At 33.7% G+C, this 17276-nt stretch overlaps 1 protein-coding gene across 2 annotated transcripts in view; it reads left to right on the top strand.

Moving 5' to 3' along the window:
• The first annotated feature begins 1289 nt into the window (after positions 1-1289).
• LOC140040061 (signal transducer and activator of transcription 5B-like) overlaps positions 1290-17276 on the top strand; it is a 50635-nt gene continuing 34648 nt past the window's right edge. Inside the window, exon 1 of one of the 2 annotated variants that reach the window (XM_072085718.1) lies at positions 1290-1452. The gene's annotated coding sequence lies outside the window, so the exon portion shown is untranslated. The remainder of the gene's footprint in view (positions 1453-17276) is intronic. The other variant, XM_072085719.1, reaches the window with a different exon arrangement.

Raw genomic sequence — 17276 nt, 5'->3', positions numbered from 1 at the left:
AAGCAGCGAACGTAATCATTTTTGTGACCAATCAGTTGCCTACGTAATATGAGAACCGGATAAGAATTGTTTAGGCAATCAGTTTAGGAATTGGGTGTATTTTTGGAGGGAGAAGTGGGCCTACTGTAGTTGCCGCCTTTCAAAAAAAAAAAAAAAAAAAAAAAAAAAAATTACTACCAAGAGCTTTGCGTCATCGGAAAGCTAAGTTGATTCATGGATTAAAGAATAATCCATGGTTGATTGGTCAGCTGTTTGTCCTAATTCTTACGTAATCCATTCAGCGCATAATGAAATCCCTCAATGATCGATGGTCTAGAGGTATGAACGCCACTTGTGATCTGGAGGTCGTGGGTTCGAGACCTATCCGAGAATACGTAAGTATTCTCATGTGCTTAATATATATTAGTAAAATAAAATTACGTTTGAGCTGTAATAAATATCTGACCAATCAGTTATTCATGCATATTTACCCTAAAATGACCTGGAGTGTAATGATCACTAAAACTATAATTTATTTATTCTATAGTAAGTTAGCTCAAAGAGTGCCTTTAAGAAGACTAGAATTCACACCAATAGGTCCATGTAGTAAAAAATCACGGTTTTACAAATACCAAATTGGTTGATTGATTTATGAATTTTATTGATTGATGGATTTTATCGATTAACTTGATTGCCGATTTCTTGTTTGGCAAGTTTAGGGCTATGAGTAAAATATATGGAGTTTTTTTTGTGAAATTCTACGAAATCCAATAATTTTAAGTAGACCTTTAATTAGATAAAATAGAACTATATGGGAAAGAACGTCACACACCATTTGACAAACATTATTGGAATTGTAGGTACTGAAATGTGGTCTAAGGAATATAGGTCTATTAATAAAAGTATTATCAGAATTTACAGGAGAAGCCCTTGCGTTTGTGATTTCTAAGAAATCTTGTTTTCGTCGAAATTATCATTTTCTGTTTATCCTCTGATATAATATGAACTCATTTCAACCTCAAATGATATAATGTATAATACTTAATAGCGTTGTTACCTATGGTATTTAAAATCCGGATATGATGCTAAGCTCCAAATTTGGTATTGATGTATCCATATTTAGTTGTGGGGGGCGGGGTGAACACCTTCCCAGGTTCCGAGAAATACACACGCCATCGATCGAACAGCCACTGTGAGAGGATATTTAGAACCGGAACTTCCCTATGTATACATATTCTGCCCAATCATAAATACCGTTATGAATCAACGTTTGATTGGATAAATTGCGGAAGTTTGTTGAAGCGTCGGATCGGAGAGGCCATTCAAGTCCGTAGAAAATACTATTTCTGTTCTGAGAATCAGATTTTTTTACTTTGAATTCTATGGATGTAGAATAAAATTCAGAGGACAGACATTACCTGTTTTCATTCGCAGATAAATGCTGACCCTACACTAATCTAGTTGCAGTGAATGGTAAGTTTTAATGGTATTTAACAATTGCGTTTTCATCATCCTTAGTTTGACTAGTTACGTAGGCTAGGCCTAGCAAGACTACGGCGCTAAGTCTTGCTGGATCAGTCCAGTCTAGCTAGGTAAAGTACAACTCTAGGCCATGACATGTGAGAATGAGGAGAGAATAGATAGGCCTAGCTAGTTGAGAGTAGTAGGCCTAGAATATTAGTAGGAGTTATCTGTTTTTCTTGTACTGATGATAAATGGCATAAACGCCAGGTAAATAATCAGAACATTTAATTTGTAAATTATATACAGTCATGTGCTGTAAAAAAATTATTAAAATGTGCATTTGCCATTGTTGGCATTGTTTGTTAGTATTTCCATTGCCAACAATGCCATTATTAAATATTATGGTATCATATTCTGCATAATTTTACTGTTGCATTTAAAGTCATCCATGGACCATGCACAGTTTCAACCCTCCCGATTTATCTAGGAACCTCTAGAATTTTCATTTTAAGGGCTTGAATATAATATTTAAAAAAACGTTATGTCTAAAGATACGGTACCGTATCCATACTTTTTAAAACTAAAAATACGGTAATTATAGAGGGCGCTATGTAATGTGGATGTTAATCAAATAGGTTATTGCATTGGTTTTCTGCAAGCTAGCTGTGTAGCCTAGTGGGCATGTGATGAGGCTTTGGCTTAAGGGGTTGGGGGTTCGATGCTCTTCTTGACGTCTTTTTTTTATTTTATTTTTTTAGTTTTTAATTTAAGAGAGATTATTTAGAGGGTTAGGTTTTTAATATTTAGGAAGGAGTTTAATATTTAGGAAGGAGTTTTATATTTAGGAACGAGTTTTATATTTAGGTACGAGTTTTAGTAATACAATTTTACCGTACTTTTAGCAAACGGAAGCGCCCTCTATAATTACCGTATCTTTAGTTTTTAAAAGCATGGATACGGTACCGTATCTTTAGCAACGGCGTTAAAAAAAACTTTTCCTATTTTGTTTATGTACCACATTTCCCTCCGAGGAGAAATGATGCTGTCTGGAGCAGTGCTTTTGTATATTCCAGGCTTACTGTGTTTAATTCAATATGAATGATACCTTGCCAGAGAAAACAGTTTATTGAGAGAGTTAGCAGAATTGATGCATGTGAGTGATGTTCAGAGGATAACTTAAAGCTCTGTATTAGAAAATATGTGGCATCTGCCAGGGAAACCAGACATAAGTCGGAATTTTTAAAATAGAGATTTCCACAAATACTGAAACTACATAATCCAAGATTTAAATTGCTGAAAAAAATATCTTGATACCATGCCTACTTCCAGAGATATCTCAGTCAAAATTTTGGTTGTTACAATCAGTGTTTTGAGAAAAATGCTTTTAAAGTTAAGTAACAGGAAATGACAACAACAAAAAAATAAACAGGGCGTGTAAGTTTACGCCTTAGAAAAATGGTATTCTAATTGTTTTATTTCAATGAAACTTCGCACCTTCCTTAATTAACTATTGTTCTATTATTATGCAAAATTTCATTAAAATCAACTCAATGGAACACTTTCAATTTAAGCATAAAACATGATAGGTTTTATGAAAGTCATACATTTTACACCATCTTTTTAACAAACATACTACACAAAATGTTAAAATGTATCTATTTATTTGTCTCAAAATAGAAAAACACCAAGGTAATGTAAATAAATATTGTTTCAGCTATCATTTTCTGTAAAAATAAAAAAATGTAATTTTTCAGCATTTTAATGTTTTTGGCTGTTTCTACAAATCTACAAATGCGACTTATGTCCGATTTTGCTTGCATATGCCACATATATTAATAAATTAAATGTTAAATATTGTAATCGTACCATATTATTATTATTATGTGGGAATACCAGTTAATACAACAGTTTGCATTTTAAATTTAAACATAATTTTAAAATACTTTGAACCGCCTTATGACCTATGCTTTATAATAATAGTGCAATGCACTATCTTTCAATTTAGGGTTAGTATTGCTATTATTATCAATTCAGTTTATCCTTATTTCATCCCTTATAGGGCTTTTTTTTATAGAAGGAATACATCAGTGTAACAACAATAATGACAAACACCACAAAAATTTAAACAAGTTTAAGTGTCTGATTGCAACATGATAATATAATATTAATAAAATCTTAAATAAAGACACCTTCCCTATGTTTTTTAGATCTTTTTTTAAGATCACAAACTATATTTAATCTAAAAATAATACTATATGGTCCTATTGCAATAACTTTTTTCGTCTTTAAATGGTTAAAAATGTGAAAAATAAGTCGATTCTAATAATTATAGCGGCCCGCTATAAATCCCAAAATGCATTGCTCGCGGATTGATATTTCTGTTTTTCTTCTGTAATTCACTCACTTTTCGATCGATCGTGAGGCCAAAACAAATGGAAGACTCCTAACTTTTCAGCTAAAATACCGGGTTTTCCCCAATTTGTATTAACGGAGTCTGGCAAAAATAGAAAGACAATTAATGCAGCAACTATACAACGTCAGGCTAGGTATATAGCTAGCGTACGATGTTCGTACGTTACCGATGTTTACCAGCTAGGCCTACAAAACTAAGCCTAGCTAGGCTAGGCCTAACGACCGTCCTTGAGAGGTCAGTCGCCGCGAGCTACCTAGCTACGCTCTCGCTAACCGCTCGCCAATTCGCCAATGGCGACTGGAGTCTCCATTTGGCGAAAATAATTATTGCCTCGTTCGCCAAATTGGCGAAAATACATTTCCAAGCCTAGGCCTAGCCTGGTCGGCGTGACTTCTTATGGGAGCGAGAATTCGCCACACTTCGGTACTTTCTGACTCGGGTACACTTTTTACCAAAACAGCATTTTATGTGACGACGTCACGATCGCCGTGTTAATTTTTTTAGTTCTGTTTAAACATGCGCAGAGCGTGCCTCGATGACGTTTTAATGACACACAGTTAATGGATTGGTTCGTGGCCGACCGTCGACGACGTGATGATGAGCGAATAAAAGGAGAAGTCCCTATTCTTCGACGTAGAAAATGAACTTCGAGAAGAAAATGTAAACAGAAACATGTGGACGAATACTTCCGTAAACGAGGCTGTTCTGTTATTTAAAAAGGGGAATTTTAAATTTAACAAAGTAATTACCTCAATAGTATAATGTTAACATGTTTAATTTTATTTCCCTTTCGATTATTCTAACCGAAAGTTGCGCTTTAGATTGAATAGCTAAGAAACAACGTATACTGCAACGGCAACCATGGCCAAAGCGCGTTTCGGCCGCCTACATAGAATGGGTTACGGCCGCTGCATAGCAAATTCAAAGCTTCTTAAATTTCTGCGGTACATTTCTTGTTTTATATAATAGATTGATAATTATTAAATAATTTAATAAATCGGTAAAATTGACGTTTCGAAGCAAATATTCCATGATGAGAGGTGACATTTTTCGACATGCCTCGTGTGCGGCGAAGACTAGTTCAGAAAATGGAACAGTCCACTGCGGGGGTAATCCAATCATTAATTAACGCGCTAATACATACAGGGGCAATTCCATGGTCACTCGCATTACACATTACAGTCATTTTTGTTAGTCTAAGCTTTGTACTTTCTATACTAATTGGATTTTTAAGTCAATGTTTTATATGAACATACTTTAGGTGCAAGTCTTTAATAAATTACTATAAAAAAAATTGTATGTCTTTTACTTCGACAATGACGACATTGCGAAATTCTGTCACACGCATTACACAAAAAGGACACAACAAAAATTTGATTAGATTTGATAAGAACGTGTCCTTAAACTAAAAATATATGAATCAAAAGATCTTATATTTTTAATTGCTGTACTTTTAAAGTATAAAATAGGATAATAAAAAAATTCAACATTACATAGATTTAAAAAATATTTTACATTTTAACAAAAAAGTCCCGTCACTCGCATTACTGTCACTCGCATTACCGTAAGAAATGAACTTAGTATTTACTAAGCAAAGCAGAAAGAAAAGTAGACAATAATTAAATAATGCAACATTAAACCACTCAAAGAATGTTATATCAATTTTCAAGTAAAAACTTTTATTTCAACTCATTTGGATGAAGTTCTAAAGGACATCATCTATTTTAAACACTAACAGAATATCTTGATTTTTTACAAACACAGTAACAGAACACTTATACGGTCACTAAAAATGAAAATAGAAAATTCAAACAGCCATTTTACAAATTATGGAACTCAAAGTTCTTCGCAAACCAGCATCAAGCATTCTTTTTGCCCTGGTAGTGGCTTTAGCAAAGCCATAGCACTTCTAAAAGGTGATGGCCCGTCTGATGCCAAAGCAGCCTTCTTTGCTCTGAACTAATAGCCACACGTTTTCTATTAGCAACTTTAAGAGCATCAATCTTCTGCTTCTTCAAAGCTGGTGGCAGAGCTAGAATTTTCTCTTTTCTTTTACTTTTTTACTTCTTTTCGAAATTTCATTTTGTTTGTTTCTGTATGAGGTGTATTTTCCCTCGGCTTTCTGTTTTTCTAGGTAGTTTCTCTGTCGTTCGGCCATTTCTAAAGGCAGGATGCAAATGTGAATGATATTTTAAAATTATTTTTAAATAATAAGCAATTACTGTATATATTTTGTTTTTAAAACTACAATGCTTTAGACCTGGTGATGTAAAATATGCCTAGTAAATAATAATATATAAATAATAATATATAAATAAATTAATATAGCCTAGGCCTATATGCGGTGTTTTCAAATTATAGAATTTGAAATAATTAACACTAACAATATAAGAAAAAAAAACTTAAAAATTGTGATTAAATATAAATGTATACTTATTCTTACCTTCTTATCTTCACAAAAGATTGTACCAAATTTGTTAAATCTCACCAGATTTAGTGTTTTTTATTTAATGAGCTCTTATAATGATTGATTTTTCAAATGATTTAACTGCAAAAAGGTCGTTGCTAGGGATTGTGCCCTCAACAAACCTAATGCTATAATTATTATACTGTAGTGCCTCCAAATAAGGGCCAAATCACACATTGTATTATGAAATTAATGTATATACTAATTCTGGGACTAATTCATAACTAATGATAGATTAATTACTATTTTACTTTACAAAAAAAAGAGTTTTAGTAATGTCACTCGCATTACATTTTCCATTTTTGAACGTCACTCGCATTACACGTCACTCGCATTTCACTTTTCAATGTCTCAACAATTTTGTATTTACGGGGATTTTTTATTTTTATTTGTCAAATTTTAATTTTTCAAAGTAGTATAGCTAAATTATAAAATTTCATTAAAAAAAATTATCATCATGATGGTATAAAAAAAAAAATCATTTTTTTTGTCACTCGCATTACATACCCTAATATATAACAGAATATACACAGCACTCCTATATGGGATATTCAACATTTGTAGTTATATCATATTTTCCATACATCTTAAGTGTACTACCGTATTACTTAGACATGTTACTTTATAAATATTGCTTTGTTGGGAAAATAATAATCAGTTAACGTAATTACCTATTTTTCACACCTAAAAAAAAATATATATTCAACATTGAATAAACGTAATTTTTTGGCTGCAAAAAGTCATAAATGAATTGAAAAAGTTAAAAACCTAGTTCCCACATATTCAAAGAGTAACATAAACACAAATTTTGAGCTGACTAAATAATTTGAATTTTTTTGGTCATGTCCATGTTTGCATGGAATTGCCCACATACCATGCACATTGCCTGGGCGACGGTAATTTAGTAATAAGCGGAGAACTGAATCCCCCGTAAGGAAAATGGTAAACACTGATATTTATGGTAGGGATTATTTTTTTCAGGGGTTGGTCTTGTTGGCCGCTTCGCACGAGGTCCACGCAAAGTCAAATAAAACGATGTGTTTTATCAAACAGAAATATAAATTAGCTTCAATTCAATACTAAATTAGCCAGATTTTGATAATGAGAAAGACTCAAAAATTCAATTTTTATCGTTAAAATTGACATTTGGAGGCGGATGTACATAATAATAATAACCGATTTACATATCAAAATAAAGAGTATTTAAAGCCTGATAACATGCAACAAAAATTACTCCACCACCTATTATGGACCTCGTGCGATCGGGTGCGAAAATGGGTAGGTGTTTTCCAAAGTTATTTTTAGCGCGCGGATTTCGGCTTGCCGGCTTTTGTACCTCATTTTTAACTCGCGTTTTCTATTAAAATATTTAATAAACATAGATTATAAATATATAAAAATAATCCCTTAAACAAGATCTTTCCAGGCATATAATTTTTATTCTCATGGGTACATAAGAAATAGTATATTTTTAACTTCAAAGACACGTCACTTTTTTGAAATTTCACGAACGTGTTAAAATCGCGGTAATGAAAATCAGCTTCATTGGGATAAATAATAATAATATAAATGTAAAAGAAGTAAAATAACATACAAATACATGCATTATTTATTTAATAAACATTTTTGCGAATTTTTATGGTTTTTTAAATTTGGCTAAAGGATTTTCAATTTGGCTAATGTTTTTCAAAACCTTTCGCCATTTTGGCAAACGAAATGTTGACCTTAGCGCGAGCGTAGCCTAGGTAGTGCATTGTTTCTCATTTTTTATTATAATTTACCATAAAACGTACATTTAAGACAAGGAATGACCTGGTTTAATGTTTTTAAAGTAATATATGTATTATTTTTACAAAAAGTCACAAATTGTAGGGAAGGTGTCTTTAATTTTAAAACAGAGGCTCGCTCAAAACAAAGTGTGTTTCCTCTATGACAATACAACTACAGTATCAAAATTAGCAAAATGATGAACAAACGTGAAAAAAACTAGTTTTTAATAATATAAACAAAAATAAGAATTATTTTATAAACTAAATTTATATGGTCTTTGTTAGCAATAAAAGTGTGTTCACCTCGCTGAGGCCAAAACTAAAAAGTCTGTTTTTCTTGGAAAATCTGGTTTACAAATTATTAAAAATTTTTTGTTATGACCTGTAAAAAAGTATATAAAAAAAAGCGCGTGAAAACAAACAAAAGACTTTTCTTACAAACAGCGTTACAACATGATCACCTGTCAATTTAATTATGGAATGACAATGAAGTGCCTTCAATTCATTAACTCATTTTTTGTTGTGGTTTCAAAATGCATTTCTTTTTTAGAATTTAAATGTAAAAATAATTAGTGTCTTGTTAGGACAATTCTATAAAAATTTCACCTGAATAATATAATTAATCTTTTACTGTGGTAACTAGGTTAAAATTGTGGCATCTGCAAGGGAAACCAGACATAAGTCGGAATTTTCAAAATTGAGATTTCCACAAATACTGAAACTACATAATCCAAGATTTAAAATGCTAAAAAAAATATCTTGATACCATGTCTACTTCCAGAGATATCTCAGTCTAAAGTTTTGGTTGTTACAATCAATGTTTTGAGAAAAATGCTTTTAAAGTTAAGTAACAGGAAATAAAAACAACAACAAAAGAAACAGGGCGTCTAAGTTTACGCCTTAGCAAAAGGGTATTCTAATTGTTTTATTTGAATGAAACTTCGCACCTTCCTTAATTAACTATTGTTTTACTATTTTTATACTGGTATGGTACTGGTTCAAATAACTGTCTCACAGAGACATGGTAGCCATTGACTTAAAGTTGGCATTTGGATGTGTTACTTTTAAATGTACAGTACGAGAGTGACTACTACTACTACCAAATTGCACAGTCACAAAACAACTTATAAAACAGTTCATATATACAGTTAAAACATTGCTGGGAATTATAAATTTCTGTTGAAGCAGGCTCCAATGAAGTTGCATCTGGTAAGTTGACTTTGTTGTACAACTCTATGAAGTACTGATGGTATCTTCCGACCTCTTCGTTTATGTTGTGTTGTGTAAAAAGTAAGAATTTTTGTAGGATCTTCATTTTCTTTTCTAATTACATGTCCGATCCAGTTGAATTGTTGCTTGTAGACATATTCTTCTAGCGGTTGACAGCCAGTAATTTTGTAGAGATCGTCATTATCAATTACGTAACGCCAGTCTATGTAGTTTTCATCTGTTTCTTCATCTGAGGATATGTCTACATGGTTTGGTGGGCAGACCCTTTGAAAGCCATTCACTAGCATTCTTCTTAGGAAGGTTTTGTATGTTGTGCTAAGTTTGGACATTTCACTTCCTGTTGCCCTCCAAGCATGGCAACCATAGGTGAGTCTACTCCTAACTAGACCATTAAGAAACATCATTCTTGTTTGTAGGTGGATCGTTCTGTTGGTAAGCAATGCCCTATTCTCTGCAAATGCTCCTTTGCCTGAATTGATTCTGTATTTTACTTCTTGATCTCCAATATGAACATCATTGTAGGTAGCCTATACACCAAGGTATCTAAAGTGTGTTACGTTGTTAATGTGTACGCTGCCAATTTGTATGATGCATCTTGGGTATTCTTCAACTTCCTCTTTCCAGTTCCATATAATGGTTTCTGTTTTTGGGGCACTAATTCTTAGACCAAATTCCAGACAAACTTCATTCAAGATGTTCACAATGGTTTCCAGTTCTTCTTGTGACCAGGAGCTTACAGCAAAGTCGTCAGCATAGCCACTTTCAAAGTCGTCATAGATGCCCCTTGACGGTGCTTTACATCTTTGAGCACGATTTGTAGCTTCAATTGGAATTAGGTATTGTATCATTAGGCCATCCAAACTAGCATCTTTACAGCGTTGATAACGTAATCAAAATATTGGTTGAACTCTCAATACCACCCTGTCGCACACCAGAAGATGTTTCGAACTTATCATCACTCGGATCGTCGTCAGCAAGGTATGCTTTCGTTGAGCTGTACAGTGATTGTATTATGTCAATCATAGTAGTAGACTGGTTTAAGTGAAACCTATTACGAACGCTTAGGAAAAGAAGGTTACGATTCACATGGTCGAATGCTGCTGTTAAATCAATGAAGCATGTATAGAGTTTGCGATTTGAGCGATAGGCAATTTCCTGGATCTGCTTGATTACATATATAGCATCATTGCACCCTCTGTTGGACCTGAATCCAAACTGTGTGCGTAGAAGTTGACTTTCATAAAAGATGGGAAAACGTGAAAGAATGATAACCATAAGTATTTTTGAAAAAGTAGACCCAATCGATATTCCTCTATACATTGATGGATCAAGTGGACTGCCTTTTTTTTTCCAAATGGTTGTTAATTTGGACAGTCCCCAATCGCTTGGTACTTCTTTGGTTCTCCAAATTTCCTCAAACAGTCTATGTACATGGTCGACGAATACTGGGTTCTGTGTGGCGACCTGCAACATTTCACGTCATTTCAGAAGTGACATCTAGGGTAGCTTTGCGACCTTTTAGATGTCCGATTGCATTATGCAAAATTCAACTTTCAATTTAAGCATAAAACATGATAGGTTTTTTGAAAATCATACATAATTTACACCATCTTTTTAACCAACATACTAAACAAAATGTTAAAATGTATCTATTTATTTGTTTTAAAATAGAAAAACACCAAGGTAATGTAAATAAATATTGTTTCAGCTATCATTTTCTGTAAAAATAAAAAAATGAAATTTTTCAGCCTTTTAATGTTTTTGGCTGTTTCTATAAATCTACAAATGCGACTTATGTCCGATTTCGCTTGCATGTGCCACAATTGATCTACAGTACACTATAGTTGAAAGAGTTTTTGTCTTGTGGTCCTTCCCTGGCGGTAAATTAACATGTTGTTTGTCGCCTGAACCTAAAAACCATCAAAACTGTGTGGAGGCGTTAAGCAAGGAAGCGCGTCCTACAGTACAGTAATATCGCTGCATGCACACGTTGAATTAATATGACGTACTGTACTTCGGCCATCACAAATTGAAAACTCCCTGTTATCAGCATGGAGAAATAAGTTAGTTGGTTCTAGTAACTGTATTTGTTATAAATACCGTACTGACGTGGGTATAAGCCCACCCTCGGGTATACAGTAAGCCCACCCCCGACTTTTGACTAATTTTCATGAAAAATGAGGCACTCGGGTATAAGCCCACCCATTAATTCGAAGATCTACAGTGTGTGTCGTAATACATTATTTTGTATTTGGCGACGTCCATACACCGAATACACCTACCTTTTGATCATAACCAAGCTAGGCTAATATACGCTAAATATAGATAAATAAAAATAAATAAATAAATATTTAAATATTACAGTACTCTAAAGTACAGTACAGTACTGTAGGTCTACTTTAATACCCTAAAGCATTTTATTATACATTATTTGTCTCATTGTTGGATACCTGTACAGTACATCCTACAATCTTTTTTGGTTTTATAAGGCAAAGAAAATGGTATCAACATTTAAAATGTTATTAATATTGCCAAGTTCAATGCACGTTTGGTGACTGTACGCTAATATTGTCAGATGATCCCCGAATGATCCAGTCTGTTGCAAACATAATCTTTTTTCTTCTGACCTACTAACTGTATGGGCGAATCAGAAATAATGCTACAGTACCTAGGGGAAATAATGCCAGGGTGAAGAAATGCCAGGGTTCATAGCCGTACCATTTCATAATAGGGGTGTTCAGACTACTGTAAATTCTGGTTATAAGTTACAGTGACATTGCATTTTTTCATAAGGATTCCTATGTATACTTATAATTGACCCCCTATGATTTTGTTTCTTTTTAATTTTATTTGCCATCCAGGATGATTTTTCCTGGAAATGCTCTAACCACTCTCAATCTTGTTGCTGTCAAAGTTTGCACAGTGATTCGAAAGAGAAAACAGTGATAGTGTTTTAAATATTGTTGACAAGTTCATTGTACGTACAGTGAATACACTCGTCTGTAGATCCTCGTTGATCCTGTCTGTTGCGACAATAATCTTTTTTTTTGTTTTGATCATACTGGTTATGTAACCAGTCAATCTGTGAGAAACATTGTTAGTGGCAACTTAATATCTTTAATTTAGAATGGTTGATGGCTCTGCTTTCTTAGAATGTGCTTCTAACACAATTTAATTAACAGTCCTCTCACTTTATACCACACTGTACATGATTAGTTTTCTTCAACACAAATGTTGAGGTCACAAAATAATGTTGCACCTAAAAATGCGTTTATGCTGCTCTTGAAAAAAGTCTACTGTAGGCATCCAATATTTGTGTAGAAAGAATTTTTTTTCTTTTTAAAGTTTAAAGTTAAAGTTTTAAAGCTCTGTCTACACTATTAAACTTTATGTGATGTGATGTGCCTATATATGGACACGATGATATCATATCACTACCATATTTGGGCACATCACACTTTCTTTTTTTCAAACTATACAGAGGTTTACTGTATATTGTATGTAAAACCAAACATTGTTTAGCGCCAACCTCTGAATAAATTTCTATGTACAGTATTTTAATAGTTCATGAACATTAATTCATGTTTGCTACCATTTTAAGATAAACTGACACGGACCCAGCCTTTAAAACATGAAGAAATGAATTACTACAGTACACACATTTTCAACATCAATAAAAACATTTAATGCACTAAAATTGATCGTCTTTTTAATCATATGAGAGATATGACGGACGCTTAAATATTTTTTTGGCCTAATAATATATTTTAAATATTGGCTTATAAAACCTCATGGCTTTCACATACACACACAGTATGTGTGTTGATTTTACATTTCTGTTTTCGGTGGTTTTTTCATCTTGTATACTGTACTTTTCTTGAATTTGTAATGAAAATACAGTACACTTTAGTTCAAATTGGTAGCTGTTTAGTTAGTGTATAATTAGTAATGCATTGGTTTTGATTTAATAAATGTGGTTTTAATTAACCCCAGGTCAAGTTAGCTTCCAGATTATTAACTGTATTTTACTACTACTGTACAGTAAGGTATTAATCTCAAAACTGTGTCCTTTGTCTACCAGCCACCCACATATTAATAAAATAATTATATAAATATTGTATGACGGTATGTTTAAATTTCAACAATGTTGACAAATAAGATACTGTATGGATAAAGTATTTTGATCAAAGGTTGGAATTTGTATTTGCGAGCTTTATGTTCGTTAGATAATGGTGTATCAATGATTGTAGAGAGTCTTCTTTAATACAGGGAACAACACTTTTCCAAGGTGCAACTAACCAACTCCCTCCTAAATTTTTTGCAATGCAAAGATACACTACAGTAGGACAAGAGGTTCAGTTCTGGATTTCATTTTACCATTTTTAGGCCCTACAGTAGGCTCCTATTTCAAAATTGGCCACTGAATGTTCTGTACTGACGACGGCAGGTATAAATAAACTTCAGTTTAAAATCAATTTAACTTCTAGATTGCGAGTCCCCTGGGCCACAATGCCCCAAAACAGGTAAAAACTAATGGTTTATAACTCTTTTATAATTTGGCGGAAATTAATAATTATAGTATATCACTGGACAAAATTTGAATATAATACATGTGCGTACTCGTATTGATGATTATAACAATTAACATAAAACAGAAAATCATTATTATTTTATTATACATTATTTGAAATTATGACGTTACAGTCTTGAAAATGTCTGTCCTAACTAACAGTACCATGCGTTTACGACACTGGTGATTAAAACAATTAACATAAATCATAAAAGTATAGACATTGCTCGAGAAGATTGTCGAGTTGATCCCTTAAACTCAGCATTACCACCAGGGGTAAAGTATTATATCTGCTATACAGTTATCTATATATAAAGGTCCAAGTACAGTACAGAGCTGCAGTAAAGAAATAGTGGTATTGATATGAATATGGAGATATTCATAGTAAGATCCCTTGAATATGTCGTGCTTCAGGTGATGACCACAAACTATAACCTGGCTGCCGGTTTATTGTTTAGTTGTACTCAAATATCTTTTCATCCAGCAACTGATAAATGGGACTCGTGCCAACAAATTCTAACCGCCGCCGGAACTACATGGCATTTGCAGGACTTTTTAGGCAGACAATCTTAATATTAATGTTCATTTACAGTGGCAGGTAATGGATAATCATTATTATTATTATTTAATATAATTGATAGATTACAGGTTAGATACTAAAATAACTGTTTGGCAGGTTGGCAGGTCACCTGTATAGTGGTTGGCTCAGTTGTAACTTATTGTAATTTTCATGTCACTATCCCACTGAATTAGTTTACTATTTATACTACAGTAGCTTATTTTATTAGCCCAATTATTGTTGTCCATTTGCAAAATACTATAACAAGGGATAACAACCCCCAAGTTAACAATTTCTGTAGGTTTATGAAAGTGACATGTTTTAACATACAGTATCTGACACATTTTTAATGTTAAGACCTATGTGTTTATGGTAATGGATTTTACACGTTTTAAATCAGCATTTCAATGTTTACCAGTATTGTGTCCTGCATTCTACTAATTATTATACATGTAGTAGGATGTAATTATGTATTAAATACAGAAATAACCCTCTGAAAAAAAGAACTTGCATAGTAAAAATGGGTTGGAAAAATGTTTTTATCTAATGTAAAACCAACATTTTTGAGCAGATTGGATACAAAAATTTGGGAGGCTCTTAGAGAAATCGGAAGTGTTGGAACATCTGTGACACTGGTACTGTACAGTACAGTTTAAAATAACTGTTGTGAAACTAGTAATGTACTATACAAACTACAGTAGGAGGGTACAAAGGGACTAACTATCCATTGTGAAGAATTCAAGCTATAATAACAATTTGAGCCTTAATTACATCTAATAAAGGAATCATGTTTATTATACTGCAATTACTTTTTTTACTGGAATACCATGATTTTGGAAGTGTTTGAATGTAGACGTTTATGAGAATACAATACAATGTGTATGATTATCCCCTAAAGCTTACTAAATATTTATTGCAATAACACAGATTTAAAGAGTAAACATGGTCCTAATTATACAGTATAATGATCATACAGTATTTATTTATATTATAAACATTACAGTACTCTGTTGTTTTGTGTCCTGAGTGTGCTATACTGTAGTCATGATTATATTGCGTTAAATTAAACACAATAGACATTTAGACAACATTGTACAGTAGAGAATCTATCTGTTTCCTCCACAGGGAATTGACTATGCATGGAAAGGTGTCTGTGATTTTAGATTACAGATATGTCGTCATCTGTATTTGCAGATCGAAGAATCGGCAATGATTTTAAATATTGTACCCCTTCGTAAACTTTACTTGTAGTTGTACCCAGTTCCCATGTCTGTACCTGTGCCCGTATCTGTACCCTGTGCCCGTATCTGTACCCTATTTCATTTCATTTCATTTCATAGTAACATTTATTTCCTTCATAATATATACAAAATAAATAATATAATACAAAATTCATGACGAGAAGAAAGATAGTTAAAACAATACAATTTTTTTTTTCTCATCTTTAACATGAATAAAACAATATTATGAAGGAGGCACAATTTCTAAAAAGCAAAAGCTTGTGTTGAAAGTGCCTGAACAAAACAAAAAGTAACTAAAATCAAATTAGTAAATGCCTACAGTATGTCTGTACCCATGTCTGTACTCTGTGCCCATGTCTGTACCCTGCCCATATCTGTACCATGTGCCCATGCCTGTACCATGTGCCCATGTCTGTACCATGTGCCCATGTCTATACTCTGTGCCCATGTCTGTGCCTATATCTGTAACCTGTGCCCTTGTCTGTGCCCTTGGTTGTACCCTGTGTCCATGTCTGTATCCTGTGCCCATGTCTGTGCCCTTGTCTGTACCCTGTGCCCATGTCTATACCCTGTGCCCTTGTCTGTACCCTGTGCCCATGTCTGTACCCTGTGCCCTTGTCTGTACCCTGTGCCCTTGTCTGTACCCTGTGCCCATGTCTGTACCATGTGCCAATGTCTGTACCATGTGCCAATGTCTGTACCATGTGCCTACAGTATGTATGTACCATGTGCCCATGTCTGTACCATGTGCCCATGTCTGTACCATGTGCCCATGTCTGTAGCATGTGCCCATGTCTGTACCCTGTCTGTGCCCATGTCTGTACCCTGCGCCCTTGTCTGTACCCTGTGCCCTTGTCTGTACCCTGTGCCCATGTCTGTACCTGTGCCCATGTCTGTACCCTGTGCCCTTGTCTGTACCCTGTGCCCATGTCTGTACCCTGTGCCCATGTCTGTACCATGTGCCCATGTCTGTACCATGTGCCCATGTCTGTACCATGTGCCCATGTCTGTACCATGTGCCCATGTCTGTACCATGTGCCCATGTCTGTACCATGTGCCCATATATAATAGATATGTATCATGATTCAGTTTTTATTACCTGGGTTTTCCATGTACTGTAGTTTTACTTTTAACTATCACAAAACGTTTCGTTAGTATTTTTGTTTGATAGAATTTCAACGTAGACTATGAATAAAAAGTCTTGCAAAATAACGATTTGACCTTTCGCTAGTAGACTGACATTTTGCTCGCCATTCCTTACTATCTCGATGTAATCTCTATGGGAGTATGCAAATTAAATGAATTTCACTTTATTTATTATTTTGTATGAAAGTGTCTGTCATCCACGGAGAATACATTGCTGAATACTAATTCTAATTACCTGTAGCATTTCTGTAGGAGTATCGACGATTGAAAGAGAGAATTTATACCGAATGTACACATGGAAATACAGTACTACTAGTTTTTATGCCTGTCATGCGACTAAAATTATTGTTTACCCTAATCACGACTGATAGTTTATCGTTCACAACAAAAATAATGCTCATGAGCAACTTGGGTTTATTTTATTTTTATTTTTTATTT

The sequence above is a fragment of the Antedon mediterranea genome, chromosome 2, assembly GCF_964355755.1.
Source record: "Antedon mediterranea chromosome 2, ecAntMedi1.1, whole genome shotgun sequence".
Classification (NCBI taxonomy): Eukaryota; Metazoa; Echinodermata; class Crinoidea; order Comatulida; family Antedonidae; genus Antedon; species Antedon mediterranea.
Note: the sequence above shows the minus strand (reverse complement) of the source record. Positions and strands in the feature narration are given on the sequence as shown.